This window comes from Cataglyphis hispanica, chromosome 14 (genome assembly GCF_021464435.1).
Source record: "Cataglyphis hispanica isolate Lineage 1 chromosome 14, ULB_Chis1_1.0, whole genome shotgun sequence".
NCBI lineage: Eukaryota > Metazoa > Arthropoda > Insecta > Hymenoptera > Formicidae > Cataglyphis > Cataglyphis hispanica.
In genome coordinates this window covers 7,162,496-7,181,487 of record NC_065967.1, presented here as the reverse complement: position 1 = coordinate 7,181,487, position 18,992 = coordinate 7,162,496, and the positions used below count along the sequence as shown (strand labels likewise).

Genomic DNA, 18,992 nt, shown 5'->3' with positions numbered 1-18,992 from the left:
AGGGAGAAGTTAAGAGGTGGGGCCGGGAGAATGGCGTGGGGGTTCGAGAAAAGGTTGGAGGAGGGTAGGGGAAGTGAGATTGCGAGGAGATGCTGGGAGGAATTAAGGGAAAGGTGTAGGAAGAAAAAGGAATTATCGAAGTGAGAAGAAGAAACGTGTGGGTTTTTTGAAGATAGTATGGACATGATGGAGGTAGAGGCAAAAAGATCAGAAGGAGTTAAGCTAGTTATTAAGACAAAGATGGATGAAGGAAAGATGGTCAAAGATCAAATGGTCGAAATTAGCATCAAAGTCAGGAGATCAATCAATCGGAGGAATGTCTAGAGATACTCGGATGGAATGGAATGGAAAGAAGATGGTCGGCGTCATGCAGGCACTAGGTCATGCGGACGGGGAAATTGAATTGAGAAGACGTCGTAGGAGAAAATCGAAGCGTCAACGAAATGGATCAGGAAACGTCGGAACATGTTGAGAAAGATGCGAGAATCAGCGAGAGTGAAATGAGATAGAAGCAGAGAGATGCAGGAAGATCAATGCGAGATCAAAGATGCGGAAATGATGCGAATGAAGATGGCGAAAGGAAAAGACGTAGATATGAACTGGAATGGAGGTCCCAAATTAGAGTAGGGCAGATAGAGATGTGTGTGTGTGTGTGTGGATAGGTAGAAATAGATAGAGAGTAAGTTAGATTAAGTTAGAGATAAGATAGTTGTTAAGTCAGAGTTAAGTTAGATGTAAAATTGTAATTGTAAGAAATTGTAACCCCAAGGGAAATCAATAAAGCAAATCTATATCTATATATATAGGTTTTCAATTTTATAATTGTATAAAAATTATATGTAATAAGATAATAACAAATAAAATATAACATAGATGGCGCGCGTGTGGCGTACAGCGACAACTTCAGTACTACCAACTTCATCGCTACCAACTTCATTTCATTCATTTACCAACTAATTTCATTCATTTTATTTATTGATTTAATTTGATACATAGCAACATAAAAAACATTTACAAAACTTTATAACATTTATTCATTTGTTTGCTGACCATCTTATTGTACGCATCGTTCGAACATTAAACTTTATCAAACGTTACGAAGTTTCGTTATTTATTGAATCCGCGCCACAACTAGTGACCTCGACGTGATCAGCCGACGTGATTAGCCGACGTGATACAAGATTGTGAAAATATTTTGTGTTCACCCTGCACGGGTGAATTTAAACCACCGACTTTGAAAACTTTCATATCAAGAAAAAATCTACGATGCCTTTGGACAGATCTCCGATTACTACTCCAGGAGCTTCAGCGTCAATTCCATCAGAGGAATTCCAGCAACACGTAACAAATAATTTGGAATCTCTTCGTCATTCCGGTAGTGAGCTTCATGAACAAGGTCAGCCAAACGAGATCCATTCAAATGAATTTCGTCTTTTGAAATTACCGAATTTTTGGCATAAGCAGCCTAAATTGTGGTTTGCCCAATTAGAAAGTGAATTTATAATCTTTTGAATTCGCTCAGACGATGTTAAATATAGCTCAGTTGTTCGGCATCTTGATGAGCAAGCGTTATTAGCAATTGCGCAAATCAAAAATCCACTTGAAAAAAATAAATATCTTTATATTAAAAACATTTTAATTAACCGTTTCAGGAATTCTGAAGAAAAACGTCTTCGACAATTATTAACCGGAATAGAATTAAATGACAAAATACCATCAGAATTTTTATGAAAAATTAAACAATTAGCGAGAGGAGATATTTCGAAAAACATTTTGCATTTAATTTAATTACAAAAGATTACCTTTCCAAGTTCAAGTTACTTTAGCTGTTGTTGAAGATTGTCCTTTAATTAAGCTCGCTGAATTAGCCGATAAAATTATGGATCACGAAACTAGCTTGCAAGTAGCGTCAATAGCTTCCCTAGTTAAAGAAAATACTTCAAATTTGGCAGATCTCGAACGTAGAATTACTGCACTTGAAATTAAACGCCCACGTAGTAGATCTAAATTTAGATACAAAGAAAAAAGAAGATTTAGATTATTGTCAAGAAATAAAATAGAAAAAAAAACCAAAAAATCTGTTTTTATCACAAAAAATTTGGTACTAAAGCGTTAAAATGTACCATACCTTGAGACATGTCTAGATCTCTAATTGATAATCAGGAAAACTAACTCCACCATTGAGTTGTGAGGCGACTGACAACGGTTCACCTACCAATCGTCTCATTATTTTTAACAAGTCCTCAAGACTTATTTTTTTAATCGATACAGGAGCTGACATTTCTTTGATTCCTAAAAAATTAATATCAAACTCTCAAGCTTTATCTTTTAAATTTTATGCGGCTAATGATACCAAAATTAACACTTATGGTTTCAAAACGTTAACTTTAAATCTTGGATTAAGAAGAGTTTTAAGATGGAAGTTTTGCATCGGATATTCAAAGACCTATTTTAGGAGCAGACTTTTTAAATCATTATGGAATTTTAGTCGACATAAAAAATAAACAACTTCTTGATAGTGTTACCGGTCTTTCATTTAAAGGAAAACTATCTAGAGTTTATCATTTAACAGTTTGCACTATATTTCCTGACTCACCTTTTCATAAGATTCTCGCTGATTTCCCTGAATTAACTCGTTTTGCTCCTATTTCTACAACCAAGATTCACCATGTAGAGCATCACATTATTACTAAAGGTCCTCCGATTGCTTCGACATCTCGCAGATTGTTTCCAGAAAAATTGGAATTCGTAAGAGATGAATTTAACTTCATATGGCACAAGGAATTTGTCGACCTTCAAGCAGTACATGGGCAGTTCCACTTCATATGGTTCCTAAAAATGAACAGAATTTATGGAGACTTTGTAGAGATTATCGAGCCTTGAACGCAGCCACTATTCCTGAGCGATACCTTGCTCACATACAAGATTTCACTGCTGGTTTACGTAAGAACATATGGTAAGAACATATTTTCAAAAATTGATTTAGTAAAAACCTATTATTAAGTATCAGTAGCTAAATAAGACATACCCAAAACAGCTGTTACTACTCCTTTTGGCCTCTTTGAGTTTTTTATAATGACTTTTGGTTTGCGTAATGCTGCTCAAACTTTTCAACATCCCATGAATATTATACTATCATGACTTGATTTTTGTTTTTGCTATCTTGATGATATATTAATTGCTTCTGTAGCTGAGAAAGAGCATTCTAAACATCTTCGTTTTTAACCGTCTCAAACAATTTGGCATGACTATCAATTTATCCAAATGTCTCTTTGGCAAACATGAAATTCCTTTCCTTGGTTATTTAGTCTCTAAGCAAGAAATTAAGCCACCATCTGAAAAAGTTAAAGCTATAATAGATTATAAGAAACCAAAAACTGTACATGAGTTACGAAGATTCACAGGAATTATTAATTTCTATCGTCGATGTTTAAAAAACGCTGCATCACGTCAAGCGGTTTTAACAAAATATTTAAAGGATGGTAGGAAAAGAGATGGAAGATTAATTACCTGGACTCCTTAGGCGGATGAAGCCTTCAAAAATTGTAAAGAAGAACTTTTATGAGATACTTTAGCACATTCTGCTTCGAATGTATCTCTCATTCTCACTTGAGACGCATCAGATTTTGCAGTAGATGCATCTTTAGAACAGATAATTGATGGGATTAACAAACCAATTGCATTTTTCTCAAAAAAGTTGAGTGACTCAACATAATTACAATACTTACGATCGAGAACTTTTTGGTATTTATTTAGTCATCAAATATTTTAGATATATGCTTGAAGGACGCCAGATCCTTATTCGGACAGATCATAAATCTCTAATTTATGTTTTTCAACAGAAATTAGATAAAGCATCTCCCAGACAGATTCGATCTTGATTTCATTGCTCAATTTTTAACTAATATTGCGCATATTTCTGGCAAACAAAATATAGTTGCAGGTTCCCTTTAAAGAATTGAATCCGTTTCAGTGCCAATGATAGTTTCTCTAGAAGAATTGGCAGAGTTACAAAAAGAAGATGAATTGAAAATACTTCTTACTAATTAATCTCTCAAGCTACAAAAACTTATAGTTACTGGTTCTATTACACCCATTTTCTATTTTACTGTCAACATTCGTCCTTATGTTACCTCAATAACTTTGTAGAAGAATATTTGATGTTGTCCATGGTTCATTTCACCCAAGTGGTCGTTGTACCTGTAAATTAATATAACTGAAATTTATTTGGCCATGAAGAAGGCTATTAAAGAATGACCGAGATCTCGTTTACCTTGTCAACGTGCTAAGGTTCAGAAACAAACTAAAAATCTTCCGCAGAAAATTACTGTTCCAGATCAACGTTTTCAATAATATTCATTATAATATTCATAATACATATTCATCTTGATTTAATTGGACCTCTTTTTATTTGTCAAAATTTTCGTTATTGTTTAACCATGATTGACAGATTTTTCAGATAACCCGAGGCAAATCCTTTGACAGAAATCTCTGCGGAAACTCGAAAAGATATGTATGTTATATACGTACCATTATATACTGTGACGTTGCCGTTCCGCGCACGTCCGCCGGATTCCTCTCCGATCGCTGAGTGCGGAAAACGCATCCGCGCCAGTCTCAAAACATTAGAGCCGTACCGAAATCTCCAGAGGGGCATTATTTGTCGGATTTATTCATCTTTTTAATTGTATTATTATTTCCTTATTTCGATACAACACGGGAGCCTTACCGGAGAAGCAAACACGGCCGCAGCAAAAACAAAGATAACAACAACTCGGAAGAGGACCTTCGGGAGGACGAAAGAAAAACAGCAAAGGAATTATCAACCACCGAATTCAGCAGCGTGGCGAGAAGCGCGAGAGGACGAGGGGAATCCTCGCGCCTCGACGCAGGACCGTGTGGAGACGTGCCCCGAAGGATCCCGAAGGAGTTCCATCGCCACGAGACACGGCGGGAAAAAGAGAAAGACGGCGAGGGACACCGCTGCGTTCCTCGCTTCCGAGATCTCTGCGGAATCCGCCCAGGTCCCTTTCCGAAGGGCCCCGTGGAAAATATATTGACCGCGATCTCGGGGGTGCGCGCGCCCCCGGTACGATCATGAGCGTGCCGCCAGGCAGCGGCCTCGCGTGTTATCGCGTGATTGGCTGTGATAACACGCACCCCGGTCGCGCATCCCCGGCTGGCCCGGCGTTACCGATTCTAGATCGCGGTGCTCCCGGGTCAGACTGGCGCGAGCATAAGAAAGCGAAAGAAACGTGTTTTGGGCGAAAGAAAGTTTCGAGAGCAAGTGTGTGAGAAAGCGTGAGCAAGAGCGAGGAGGGATCCCGGCCGAGAGATAAGCGGGTGCGAGGGATTGCGGCTGGACCTCGAGAGGCCGAACAGCGAGAAGTGGCCGAGCGCCCGGATCCCCGAGGAAAGAGCTTCGTTGCCGGTGAGGTTATCCCGCTCTATAGTAGCCACGCGCGACCGCGATCGGAATCCTTCGTTCTGACGTCGTGGCCGCGATTTCGTGTTATTTTTGCGTTCGAGCTCGGCTCGAAACTATTGGTGTTTATCGCGTTGGCATTAGCGTAATTGCGATTGTGGCATGGCCACGTCGGCAAGCGATTCGAGCCCCGCAGCGTCCGGAGCATTGGTTTCGCGGATTCGATTAGTATCACGCGTTAGAGTCAGCGTAAGTCGTCTCTCTGGAGATCGCGGCTCGATAATACAGCGTAATCTGATAGTTGCGAAATCTGTCGCCCGTCTAGCGTTTAAGTCCGGTAGATGTAAGTAGTCTGTCGTGCAGTGTGAGTGTGTTTCGCGATCCTGTATGTCGTTGCGTGTGAGTGTGTTTCGCGTGGGAAATAATTCTGCTTATGTGTGTCGAATCCCACGCTTGAAGTGGATTAGCGATCGAGTGATTTCGCGGTTGATGCGTAACATTGTACAGAGCGTTTCGAGCTATATCTCCGCGGTGCATGTTAAGGGTGCACTGGATGCATGAGATACTCGTACGGCATGGCAGAATAGCGAGCGAAATATTATCGATCCATGAGGGGTCCGATAATTGACCTGGTATAAATGCGCTCGGGCCCAGGCCCGATCGACTAGGATTTAAAAGCGTCTTATTCTCTATGGCGTTACGCCATTTCTAACACCCAGTCTCGCTTCCGCGAATTTATCGACACCGGGCCTAACACCGTTTATCTCGGTTTATCATTCGGTAGCACCGTTTCTAAATTAATAAAGTTGTTATTTCTTTGTTACGCTTGATGAATTTAATTTCTTTTTCACGTGTTTGTCGCTCTATCTGTGTCGCCTCTTGCTTCCATATCGCGTAAGTTCAACATCCGCCCTGCCCCTCTACCGTTAGGCGAGCTAACCCGCCCGTGACGAAATCGACTTCTTTCTTCGCGTCTTTTTCGTGCTTATCTCGCATATTTGACGAAAATTGATACGTGCAAGACCGTATCTGGCGTCCAATTGCAATTCTCGCGAGTATTAAAGCTTCGTCACGGCACGCACGGAACCCCTTCCATCCCGTTCCCTCCCGGCGTGTAACCATTTCTCGATTCCCTGTGTTTTTGATGACGATCGACCTTTTCCCGTATCTCCCGACCGGCGAATCGTACTTCCGTTCGCCGGCGCAATGAAACATCTGTGCGACGGAGAGATCGCGACGGCGGACGCGCTCCGAGCTCGCGAAGGGAAAAGTCGTCGCAATACATATCATTATATTGTATGAAAAATACGTATATTATTTTTTTTATACTTTATAAATTTATATTTCAATGTATATTGAGTATAAACAACCTAAATATAAACATTTTATTTTAAATTAAAAAGAAGATGAAAAATAGGTGAGAGAAAAGAGAGAGAGAGAGAGAGAGAGAGAGAGAGAAGAAAAACTAGAAGGAATATAATATTAGGTAATAATATTCAATATTATTAATTAATATTATTAAATATTATTAATATTATAAGATATTATTAATATTATATATGTAATTTAATTTTAAGAGAGAGAGAAAGGAGAGAAGGAATTTTAATTTAAAATTAAAGAAGAGGAAGAATAAGAAAAAAAAGGGAGAGAGAAATTGAAGAAAAAAGGGTAAATATTTATATTGTTTGATTTGAAATATATTAAAAAATTTTATTTATTACATTAATAAAAAATCATGCACAATACATAAATTTCTTTTCTAATTGTATCCAAAAATACTTTAGTTTTACCGAAATTGAAATACTATTTAAATATTTAGAAGATGAAATCCTTGTGGAATTTTTACAAAATTTTTGGTTTGTACTCTGTACATACAATTTTAAGTCTCCATTACTCCAACATTTGTGTTCCCTATTGCCCTTAGTACGATCTTTAATATAACACAAAAATACTATTATGTAAAGTAATATATATTTTATTTGCATGATGCTCTTTCTTTCTCTCTCTTTCTCTCTCTCTCTCTCCCTCTCCCTCTCTTTCTCTCTTTCTCAATAAATTTCTCCATAAAGAAATTTATCATACACTTAATTTTCTCTACTTTTGTCATAGGTATTTTTAGGCTGAGTCTTCACGCGTCACGTCAACGAGTTATAACCAATTAAAACATTCTATTGTAAAACATGTTATTATAATGGGATGTTTTGATTGATTATAACTCGTTGACGCATACGCGCTCATTGGAAATTCATGCTTATAATTCATATTTTGATACATTATTTTTATAGTTTCATGTAGTTTCATGCTGGACAAGGCCAAAAGAAAAATATTATAAAACCAACTAGATATCAGTCCACATCATCGGATGAAGATGTGAGGACAAGAACAGTAAAAAAGACATATACTACCCAAAAAACTAGTAATATTATTTCACAAGATTTAAATGAATTAAAACACATTTTTAAAAACATTTCTTCCAACATATATGTAATAGAGAATAATATACAATAGAGAATACTGCTAATACACAACATGCTTATAATACATAAGCCGTGCAATATTTGTCCTTATCACAAATAACTCAACAAAATCAACTAAGTCAACAAAATCAAGACATGTCTGCAGCGTTTGTGATATATAATAATGATGATGAATCTCAAAATAATGATAATGAATCTGAAAAAGAAGAAATAAATAGTGCTACAAGACATGCATTTCAACATAATGAAAATAATTATAATGAAATTACATACACAAATTTAGACGGACACTTTTCACCTGATTTAGGGAACAGAAGATTAGTTGAACAAGATAATATAGTCAATAGATATTTATTGAATTTAATTGTATATAAATATTTTTTTTAGAAATATAGAAAAAAAATTGATAAAAATTTTTAATGCATTATAAACTTTTTTAATTTTTTTTATTATTATTATTGACGGAATATTTGCTATATATGTAAATAACATTAATTGAATTAAAAAATATAACAAATATAAAGAACATTTTATTTTACAAAGGAAAAATATATTTTCTATTTGTATATAATAATGCATCTTGCGTAATAATCTTACGTATAAAAATACGTAAAAAAATTCATAAAAATGTTTATAAATGATGTATCAAAAGAATGGATCAAAATGAATATATTTTTAATTATTTAAATAACAAATTGTTCCAAATTTGTATTAAAAATTACTATTTCTTAAAAGCATTAATTAATTATTATATACTTATTATTAATTGACTATGAAATTGTTTATAAAATTTTGTCTGCAATGTAATTGCTGTTCTTTAGTAAGTTAGTCAAGTAGTATAATATTTAATCCTTTTTAGTATATTTGCATACATGTCTTAAAAACAATATGTAATATTAAAAAATTTTCAACTTCATTAAATAATAATCTCTTAAATTTTAATATAAAAATATTACACTTTAGCACGGCCTCCTGCACGCCGCATGCACTTTTATGGCAGCAAAAGTATATATAAGTGATGAGATAATAAAAATAATAACTTTCTTAATTTTTATATAATTTTCAATTTATTTTCAAAATACGCAAAATACAAAATTTAATTTTTAATATTTTGTGTGTGTATCAATGTGTTATATATATATATATATATATATAACACATTGATACACACACAAAATGTTATATATATTGTATATATATAATGTTATATAATTGTTATATATATATATATATATATATATATATATATATATATAGGGTGTCCGATAATTTGCGGATTACCCTTTAAGGGAAGGTAGAGGGTGTTATTCTGAATAGAAAAGTCCTGTACCATTTTGTGATTTTCTCAATATTTAAGAAAATATTAATTTTAAAAGATCAGCCAACGAAGTGCCGCGAAAAACTCGCGGCGCGAAGATGCCTCCCACTGTCAATTGATACTCAGTCCGCGGCGAAGCAATGGGAGGAGCAGTTTGCGAGCATGCTTCGCTATGGCAACCGAAAAAAATACACACATAATGCGCGCTCCGTTTTATGTATGTGATCTTTTCATTATGTGTGTAATTCTTTCGGTTGCCATAGAGAAGCATGCTCGCAAACTACTCTCCCATTGCTTCGCCGCGACCGAGTATCAATTGACAGTGGAGGCATCTTCGCACCGCGAGCTTTCGCGGCACTTCGTTGGCTGATCTTTAAAATTAATATTTTCTTAAATATTGAGAAAATCACAAAATGGTACAGGACTTTTCTATTCAGAATAACACCCTCTACCTTCCCTTAAAGGTAATCCGCAAATTATCGGACACTCTGTATATATATATATATATATATATATATATATATATATATATATATATGTATATGTATATGCGCGCACGCGCTCAATCAAATAATATAAAATTTTTTATTTTACATAGGTGAATTACTTTTAAAGTGTGGGCGGATTTACCGTAAAAGAATTTATTAATCTTTCTTTCAAAGAAGGTATTAAAGATAATGCTACAGCGTCATTCACATGGCTTGATCGAGAAGAAAATCTACAACCTCTACATAATAAGCGCATAATAATGGCAGTATATGGTATGTTTTAATTGAAATACAAGACTCTGCACAATAGAAAAAAATATTAGGAATAGGAATTATTTTAAAATAATAAAATCGAAAAGACTGATATACAAATACAAATTTGGGTATAAAAGATTCTTAATAAATATACAAAAGTTACCTTTGTATTTGTATATCAGTCTTTTCAATTTTATTATTTCAAAATAATTCCTATTCCTAATATTTAATATTTATTCCTATTATTTTCTATATTGTGCGCAGGATTTAACATTAATTGTAATACTATATAAATTATATTTTATTATAATATTGTTGTTAACAGCTTTATATATTTTACTTTATTTAGATGCTGTTTGCAACAATCATTATTTTAATAAACCAACTAAGGCAGATTTTCAAGTTAATATGAAAGAAGCATTACGTTCAGCGATATCGAATGAGCATCCGCAAATCAAACGAACGGGAACAACGTGCACCCATTTTTCGGAATCAAGCAGAGAGCAAAAATCCAAAATGAATCCGCTTAATATAATGTTAGAACTAAAAATTAACAATAAAGGTAATAAAATAGACTGCATTGTTGAATTTTTCTTGGAATAAACGGATTATCTTTTTAAAAATATAGAATGTGTAGAGAAAGCAAAAATTGTGATATATTATATTAGACTATATTAGATTATATTATTCTTTCTTCTTGCTTAGATATTATAAAGGGTCTTGCGCTTGTCTCTTTTATTTTCTCAACTTCTCCATTTTCGTTCTTTATTCGAACTAATTGATCTACTTGTAAAAATGGCATTCATTTTTCCCAAGAAGAATTAAATAATATGCATTCCATTTTATTATCTTTATTTTAAACTTAATATATTATAACCGCGTCACGAAAAACCGTTTTTTTCGCATAGAATATTTTTACTTTTTCCGGATATATCTCAGGCACGTATAAGTATATGTACTTTCTTATGATTCAAAACTGAATATTTTATTCACTTATTGAGCAAAGATTTAATAAATCAATTATTTTCTCAAAAATTCAGTGATATTCAAAGAGGACAAAATGTTAATTAAATGTTATATGTTTAAAACATTACAAGGCCATTTTTATTAATAGTTTTAAGAGTAATTTTTAGTTTTTTGTTGTTATTGTGTTCATAAAAATCTTAAATTTTATGTGTATGAGAGATGCATTGTAGTATATTCAGTATCATTTTACGATTGCATTTTATTTAGAACATTACTATATGACATTGTTCATAATAAAAAAAATTTAAAAAATTAAAAATAAAAATTTAAAAGTAAATTTTTAAAAAATTATAATTATAAATAAAATAAAATAAAAATAAAAAAAGAATAAAATTATAATTAAAAAATATATTATCAAAAATTATAATTTAAAAATATATTATAAAAAATAAGCTTAGAAAAGTTTGAAATAATATCTATTTGTAAGTAATAATATAATTAAGTACAAATTATTATTAAAATTATTATTATTATTAAATATTACATTTTAGAAAATTGTATGTATATATATATATATATATATATATATATATATATATATATATATTTGACATTGCAATTTAAATAGTAGCTGGTTAATAAGTTACAAATAATAATAAATAAAGTTTGTAAATTTTTATTAATTGGCGTGCAATTTTTCAATATTTTTGATAGAAAATTAATACAACAGTTTTTTTGATTTGGATAACATTGGATAACAGTTGGATAACTACATAAAAGTTTTTCACATCTGGCACATAACTTGATGCCCTTTTTTATCTTAATTTAAAAAGGTAAGTTTTTATAGTTATGACTATATATATATATATATATATATATATATATATATATTTATTTTTAATTATAATTTTATTCTTTTTTTATTTTTATTTTATTTTATTTATAATTATAATTTTTTAAAAATTTACTTTTAAATTTTTATTTTTAATTTTTAAAATTTTTTTATTATGAACTATGTCATATAGTAATGTTCTAAATAAAATGCAATCGTAAAATGATACTGAATATACTACAATGCATCTCTCATACACATAAAATTTAAGATTTTTATGAACACAATAACAACAAAAAACTAAAAATTACTCTTAAAACTATTAATAAAAATGGCCTTGTAATGTTTTAAACATATAACATTTAATTAACATTTTGTCCTCTTTGAATATCACTGAATTTTTGAGAAAATAATTGATTTATTAAATCTTTGCTCAATAAGTGAATAAAATATTCAGTTTTGAATATATATATATATATATATATATATATATATATATATATATATTTATATAAAAATATTAATGTTAAATTAAGAAGATAAGAGAAGATTATTAAGATAAGAGAAAATATGATAGCAAATCTGGCTGTACTTTATTTAAATAAATTTTACAAATATTAAAAGTATTTTTAACTTTATTAATTATTCCTTACCCTTATTTAAATTTTATTTAAGTTTTCATATAGTTAAGAGGAAACCTCTAATATAAAAATTATTTTAATATAAGTTATTGAAATTAATGTAAAAACTAGATTTTTAATTTTTCTATAACATTTATCATTTAATAAAAAAAAATAAAAATTTATCTACATTTAAAATACAGTAATTGAAATTTGAATATGAGCAGGAATAAAATAAAAATGGCGGACTACTCAAAAGTGACCTTTCATGGCCAGTCACTTGTTTGAAGGTCTCTACTAAACACTTTTCTTTTTTATGTATATATGTACACACACACACACACACGCGCGCGCGCGTGCGCGCACGCAACCTGATTAATGGGTATGTTCAGGATACACAACCATTGAGCAATCGAATGTGATTGTTTTTTATTTCTAGAATCAACAAATCAAAGTCGAATGTTGACAAGACAATGCTCAATGTTGTGCAATGGCTGGATCTCCTGAACGCACCTAATTACACCTTTCTTGGCCATGTCCATTATTAATTACTCAAATCCAGTTTTTGTTTATATTTCCTCCTTACAATTGTCAAACAAAAATTGATAACCGTGCTATTTCTCTATCCCATTGATATGATACAAAGTATCGATACAAGTATCGATTTTTTTTAACTAAAAATTTTTTTATACTTAAATATGTTTTACTATTTTAAAAGACATTGCAATTTAAATAGTAGCTGCTTAATAAGTTACAAATAATAATAAATAAAGTTTGTAAATTTTTATTAATTGGCGTGCAATTTTTCAATATTTTTGATAGAAAATTAATACAACAGTTTTTTTGATTTGGATAACATTGGATAACAGTTGGATAACTACATAAAAGTTTTTCACATCTGGCACATAACTTGATGCTCTTTTTTATCTTAATTTAAAAAGGTAAGTTTTTTATAGTTATGACTTTGATCTTGACATATGTTGTCAAGGACATGACCCTGAGTAACTTTCCCTTATAAATTTATCGGTCTCTTATAGTTTTTTAGATATTTAATGTTAAATTTTGACAGTTTTAATGTATTTTCGGTAATTATTTATTTTTAGAGGAGCACCTTGATGATCAGAACGACCTTGACCTTGACATATGTTGTCAAGATCATGATTCTGAATAACATAAAAAAACTTTTAGCCGTCGATGGCTCATCATTAAAAAGTTATTAACAAAAAAGTTTGAAATATACCAAAGTACATGCATGGACAGGAAGCACTCGCGCGCGCACACACACACACACACAAAACACACACGCGCGCGGGGGGGGGGATGCAAGGGGGCCTTCGGCCCTCCTCTCGCATCCACCACGCCGGCAGGGTGGACTTTGTTTTATAATTTACAAAGTACATGCTACATTGTAAAGCAAGGTCCACCCTACCTACCGACGGGAAGGGTGCGGGAGGGGGGCCAAAGGCCCCCGTTGCTCTCCCTCATGTGTGTGTGTGTGTACGCGCGCGCGCGTACTGGGGACTGATTTTTTTCTAGACATACTAACTATGCTCTTGGCCGCAAAGAAGAGACAGAATAAATAAAAGAGAAGGATGGAGAGAGAGTTAGAAGAAAATAAAAGAGAAAGAATATAAAATATTGGATAATAATATTCTGTCCAATATTATCAAACATATTGTTAAATATTATTAAATACTAGTAATGTAATAGTCTTAGAAACGTTAATCGGGATACGTAAGTTAAAAGGCTGAATAGATTAAACATACGGATTTATTGGAGATTTTGATACACGTCCGTATAGTTTGAAGGAACAATAACTCTAAGTTATTTTCAACAGACTCCTTGGTGATTCAACGGTTAAATAAATAAAAAAGGTACCATATAGAGACTCTATCTTTATGTATAGTTCTTACTGCTATTATGTAATATTAATTGTTATTTAATATTATTTAGTATTATTAATGCTATTTAAGATTATTAAATTTAATTATAATATTAAATATTATTAAATTGTATATTAAATTTTTTAAATGTTTGAATATTATTATAGATAATAATCTTTTAAATGTTTATTATGAAGTTCAAGAAAAGATAAAGAATAGGCAAAAGAAATAGAGAGAAATAGAGAGAAAAAAGGAAACAAAACTGTTTTATTTAAAATTAAAGAAAATGAATAATAAGCAAGAGAGAGAGGGGAAGGGGGAGAGAGGGAGGAAAAGGAGGAAAGGCGGAGAGAGAGTGGGAGGAAGGAAGAGAGGGAGAGAAAGAAGGAGAAAGAGAAAGAAGGAGAAAAGAAAAATATAATATGAAGAAATAATATTGTTCAATTTTTAATTCAAGTGTTAAATATTAAAAAATATTTAAATCAGTAAGTGTTATCAAATATTATTATCTTTAATGTTATTTAATTTTATTAATATTATTTTACAGAATTAGGAGAATATACAATATTAAATAATAATATTGTTTAATATTATCATTTTTCAATTTTTTTCCATATTATTCTTTTTATTTAAATTAAAACTAAACTCGTGGCGCGTGCGAAGCACTTATATATATATATATATATATATATATATATATATATATATATATAATCGCGTATTGGCGTAATGTATGATGTAGGTATAATACATACATGCATAAAGGAAACTAATAAAATCATCTGTGCAATAAAATCAATATCGATAATACGCTAATAAAGTATTGTACGGAAGTTGTGAAACACCCTGTATATATATATATATATATATATATATATATATATATATATATATAATTATAGGGTACCGTCAATTAAAACAGAAAAAGAACAAATTTTGTATAAATAAATAATAATAATATATTATAAATTTAAGAAAAGATACATACAAACAGATTTTAATAGTTTTGATTTTTGAGGCTCTTCTTCATCGTCGCTGCTAAACTTTGGATTTGGAGCCCCAAGACCCTTCGGAGACCGCCGCAGCTTTCAATCAGAATTATATCCACTCTTATTTGAAAACATCTTGCTAGATTATGTATATTCGTCAAACAACATTTCCCATTACATATCTCAATGCTCACTAGATTTCATTTAACACATCGTAAAAACCATTTTAGCATTAATGTTTGATTTTTGCGAATGCCAAGGTCTCTATTTTGAAATATATAAATGAAGTCTCAGGAATTTTTTTTGTATCAATCTTTTGAGTTTTTTTTTCACGCTTGTTCATCCAAACTAAAGAACAAAATTTAGCATCGAATCTTTGAGTATCAGCATCACCCAATCCGTCCGAAACTTCTTCTTTCGAAATAACTTCATCATCGATAAGAATAAAATCTTCTTCCATAGTGCATGAGATTGGTATAAAAACGTTTATTGTTCGACAAGATTGTCGTAAGAGGATTGACTGAAGATGTTGCATACACCCCTCTCAATTATATATTTTAATTTTAGATTTTTTATCTCCTTCCAGAGTATCATGTCTCATCTACGTCAACATTTTTCTATATCTTTAGCAGAGTGTATTGAGAGAAAAATTTAAATTTTGTCGACTATACGTTGTTATAAAGGATGGGAAAAATAATTAGACAGCTGCATGCTTTTACGATGCACCCGGGATTTGACATCATCTCTAAAAAATGTAATATTCGGCATTAGTCAAAATGTACGTAATAAACCGTGAAATATAAGGATACTCGTTGAGGTTGAAGACTACAAAAATGCAATAATGAACACTATTCAAAATGTATGTGACAAATTGCGAAATACAGATTTAGTTGAAATATGATGGAAAGAAACATCAAGATAAAATATAAAATCATGGTAAAGAGGCATACCCTGTCAGTATTTTCGCCAAAGACTCCGAGACAACATTCATAAGCTTGGAAATATGGCGGAAAACGGTGCGGAACAAAATCTGCGTGAGCAATCTGCAAGAGTGAATTCGATAGAGGAGTGCATTGCGGGAGCAACGATGCGACGCATATATCGAAGCATTGGAAGAGCAAAATCGTATCAAACATCCACGATTGTCTATCGGGATTCGACAATCGCTGATTGCCCGAATCGCAGGACTCGAGGAATTGAAGAACTCGTTACGTAGACGTTTTGTACATGCAAGTGCAGGATGCAGTAGGCGACAACATAAATTGATTTGGCAAGAAATCGACGGAGTTCGAGAGCCGCATATTGACTGGTGCAATTATAAAACATAACCAAATCGAACTGAGTCAATTTTTCGAGAATGCCAAAAACATTGTGCTCGAACATGTGCAAAATGTAATGAAAAAATACTTTAATGTGAAAATTAATATAGCATTCAATGATGAATTTGTGACCTGTGATAAGCGTGCAAAGTATAAACACCAAAAACTATGAACTCTTCTGTACATCTGATTTATACGAGTAATACGAGCGGCGCGTAATCGAGCCTACTCTAGCATCGCTCGAAAAACTTCAGGATCACGACAGCGGGTGAGCATTGTCGCGAATACTCGATTTGACAGTAAATATAAATAAATATGATCCTGTGCGCGCAGGATGTCACATAAATTACCGCGCGAGATAATGATGAAGAGAGTGATCAACGTGCAATCTAAAGACAATGCATTTTATGTAGTCAGTAATCGCTGCTCTACATCTAGCTACAAGAGATGTAAGCCGAGAATCCGCATTACGCAACAGAGTCTCCAGGACATTAAATTTCTAGTGATTGTGAACCAAATTAAAAAATTCGAACTTGCTAACGATATCTCTATAAATGTATATAGAATCGAGAAAAAGAACATTGTCCCGCTACGTCTTTCGGGGCAAAAGAATAGACATGTCAACTTGCTATACATCAAAGACAACAACGTTGGACACTTCGCATAAATCAAGAATCTATCCAGGTTCGTGAGCTCGCAATTGAGCAAACATAATAGTCAAAAATACATTTGTGATTGGTATGTATATTTTATATATTTTATATATTACATTTTTTATTAAATATATACGAAAAAAGATTAATTATTTCCTTTACAGATATTTACCGGAAAAATATACCGGAAGACAATTTCAATTTATTAACACGAAAGGGCGTCTTTCCGTATGAATATATTGACTGCGTCGACAGGTTGGAAGATACGTGTTTACCACCGCGCGATTTTTCATTTTACAGTTCCTCGACCGGTGACACAGTATCTGAAAGCGATTACGCGCATGCCGAGAATGTCTGGAGGCGGTTCTCCCTTCGAACGCTAGGCGAATACAGCAATCTGTATCTCAAAATTGACGTCTTGTTTTTTAGCAGATATTTTTGAAAATTTCGCGAAAGTCGTATCAAAAGTTATGCGCTCGATCCCGCGTATTACTATACTCTTTCCGGATACACGTGAGACACCATGAAACATACACAAATATTACCTTCGAATTACTTACAGATATAGACATGGTTATGTTTATCGAATGGGAAATACGCGGTTTGTTCCAACAGATACGCGCATGCTAATAACAAGTACATGCTGTTGCACGATCCATCAAACCTTCATTATATCTAATGTATTTTGACGTAAATAATTTATGCGGATGGGCAATGTGTCAACCTTTGTCTTATATAGATTTTCGATGGGTCGACGACGTATCCGATTTTGATATATCATCGATCGCGTTCGATTCGTCTACAGGTTATATCCTTGAAGTCGATCTCGAGTATCCGCAATATGTTTACGATGCGCACTGACCTACCGTTTTGCCCGACGCGCGACAAACCACCTGGTAAGCGACAAGATAAGCTATTCGCTATCTTATACGATAAGAAACATTATGTAATACACTACCGCAACCTGCAACAATGTACACATCACGGACTTCGCGTTATAAAAATATATCAAATATTACAATTTTCACAATCTCCACGACTTCGCAGTTATATTGAACTTAATACGCAATTTCAAACACTTACAAATAATGATTTTGAAAAAAATTTATATAAATTAATTAATAATGCGGTATTTGGCAAAACAATGGAAATGTGCGCAATCATGTTAAGCTCGTGACACATTGGGATGGAAGATTTTGGCGCGGAGGCAATAATCGCAAAACCAAATTTTCACAGTAGAAGAGTGTTTCCGAAGAATCTGATCGCCGTTGAATTGCGCAATTTGGAAGTAAAATTTAATAAACCAATCTACGTCGGTATGTGCATCCTCGACATTTCTAAGACATGTTTGTACGAGTTTCATCACGAATACATAATACCATTGTTTTGAGGGAAATGTTAAGTCATGTACATCGATATCGACAGTCTCATATATTACATCGAGTGTGATGATGTATGAGAATATAAAGCGCAACGTCGATAAATTCAATACGAATGATTATGCAGTGGACAATGCATATGATATACCGCTTATAAAAAATATACCAGGTTTAATGAAGAATGAAAATAATGGCGCGATCATGACTGAATTTGTCGGGCTTAGAACAAAAATGTACGCATTGCGTGTCGGTAAAAAAAGATACGAAAAAGGTTAAAGGTGTCAAGAATTGTCGTGAGAATGATAACGTTTGACCTCTATACGCGATTTGAACGAAGAAATTGAAATGACACGTCAACAATCTTGTATTAGATCAAAATTACACGAAG

At 32.7% G+C, this 18,992-nt stretch overlaps 2 long non-coding RNA genes across 2 annotated transcripts; one reads left to right on the top strand and one right to left on the bottom strand.

Moving 5' to 3' along the window:
• Positions 1–3,945: 3,945 nt before the first annotated feature.
• LOC126854531 (uncharacterized) lies at positions 3,946–4,865 on the bottom strand. Its single transcript, XR_007688119.1, has 3 exons — positions 4,531–4,865; positions 4,134–4,200; positions 3,946–3,990 (listed from the first exon to the last, which is right to left on the bottom strand). It is a non-coding gene; the product is annotated as an uncharacterized LOC126854531 (long non-coding RNA).
• Positions 4,866–5,230: 365 nt separating this feature from the next.
• On the top strand, positions 5,231–10,621 carry LOC126854530 (uncharacterized). The gene is made up of 3 exons (XR_007688118.1): positions 5,231–5,431; positions 9,819–9,981; positions 10,313–10,621. It is a non-coding gene; the product is annotated as an uncharacterized LOC126854530 (long non-coding RNA).
• The last annotated feature ends 8,371 nt before the right edge of the window (positions 10,622–18,992 follow it).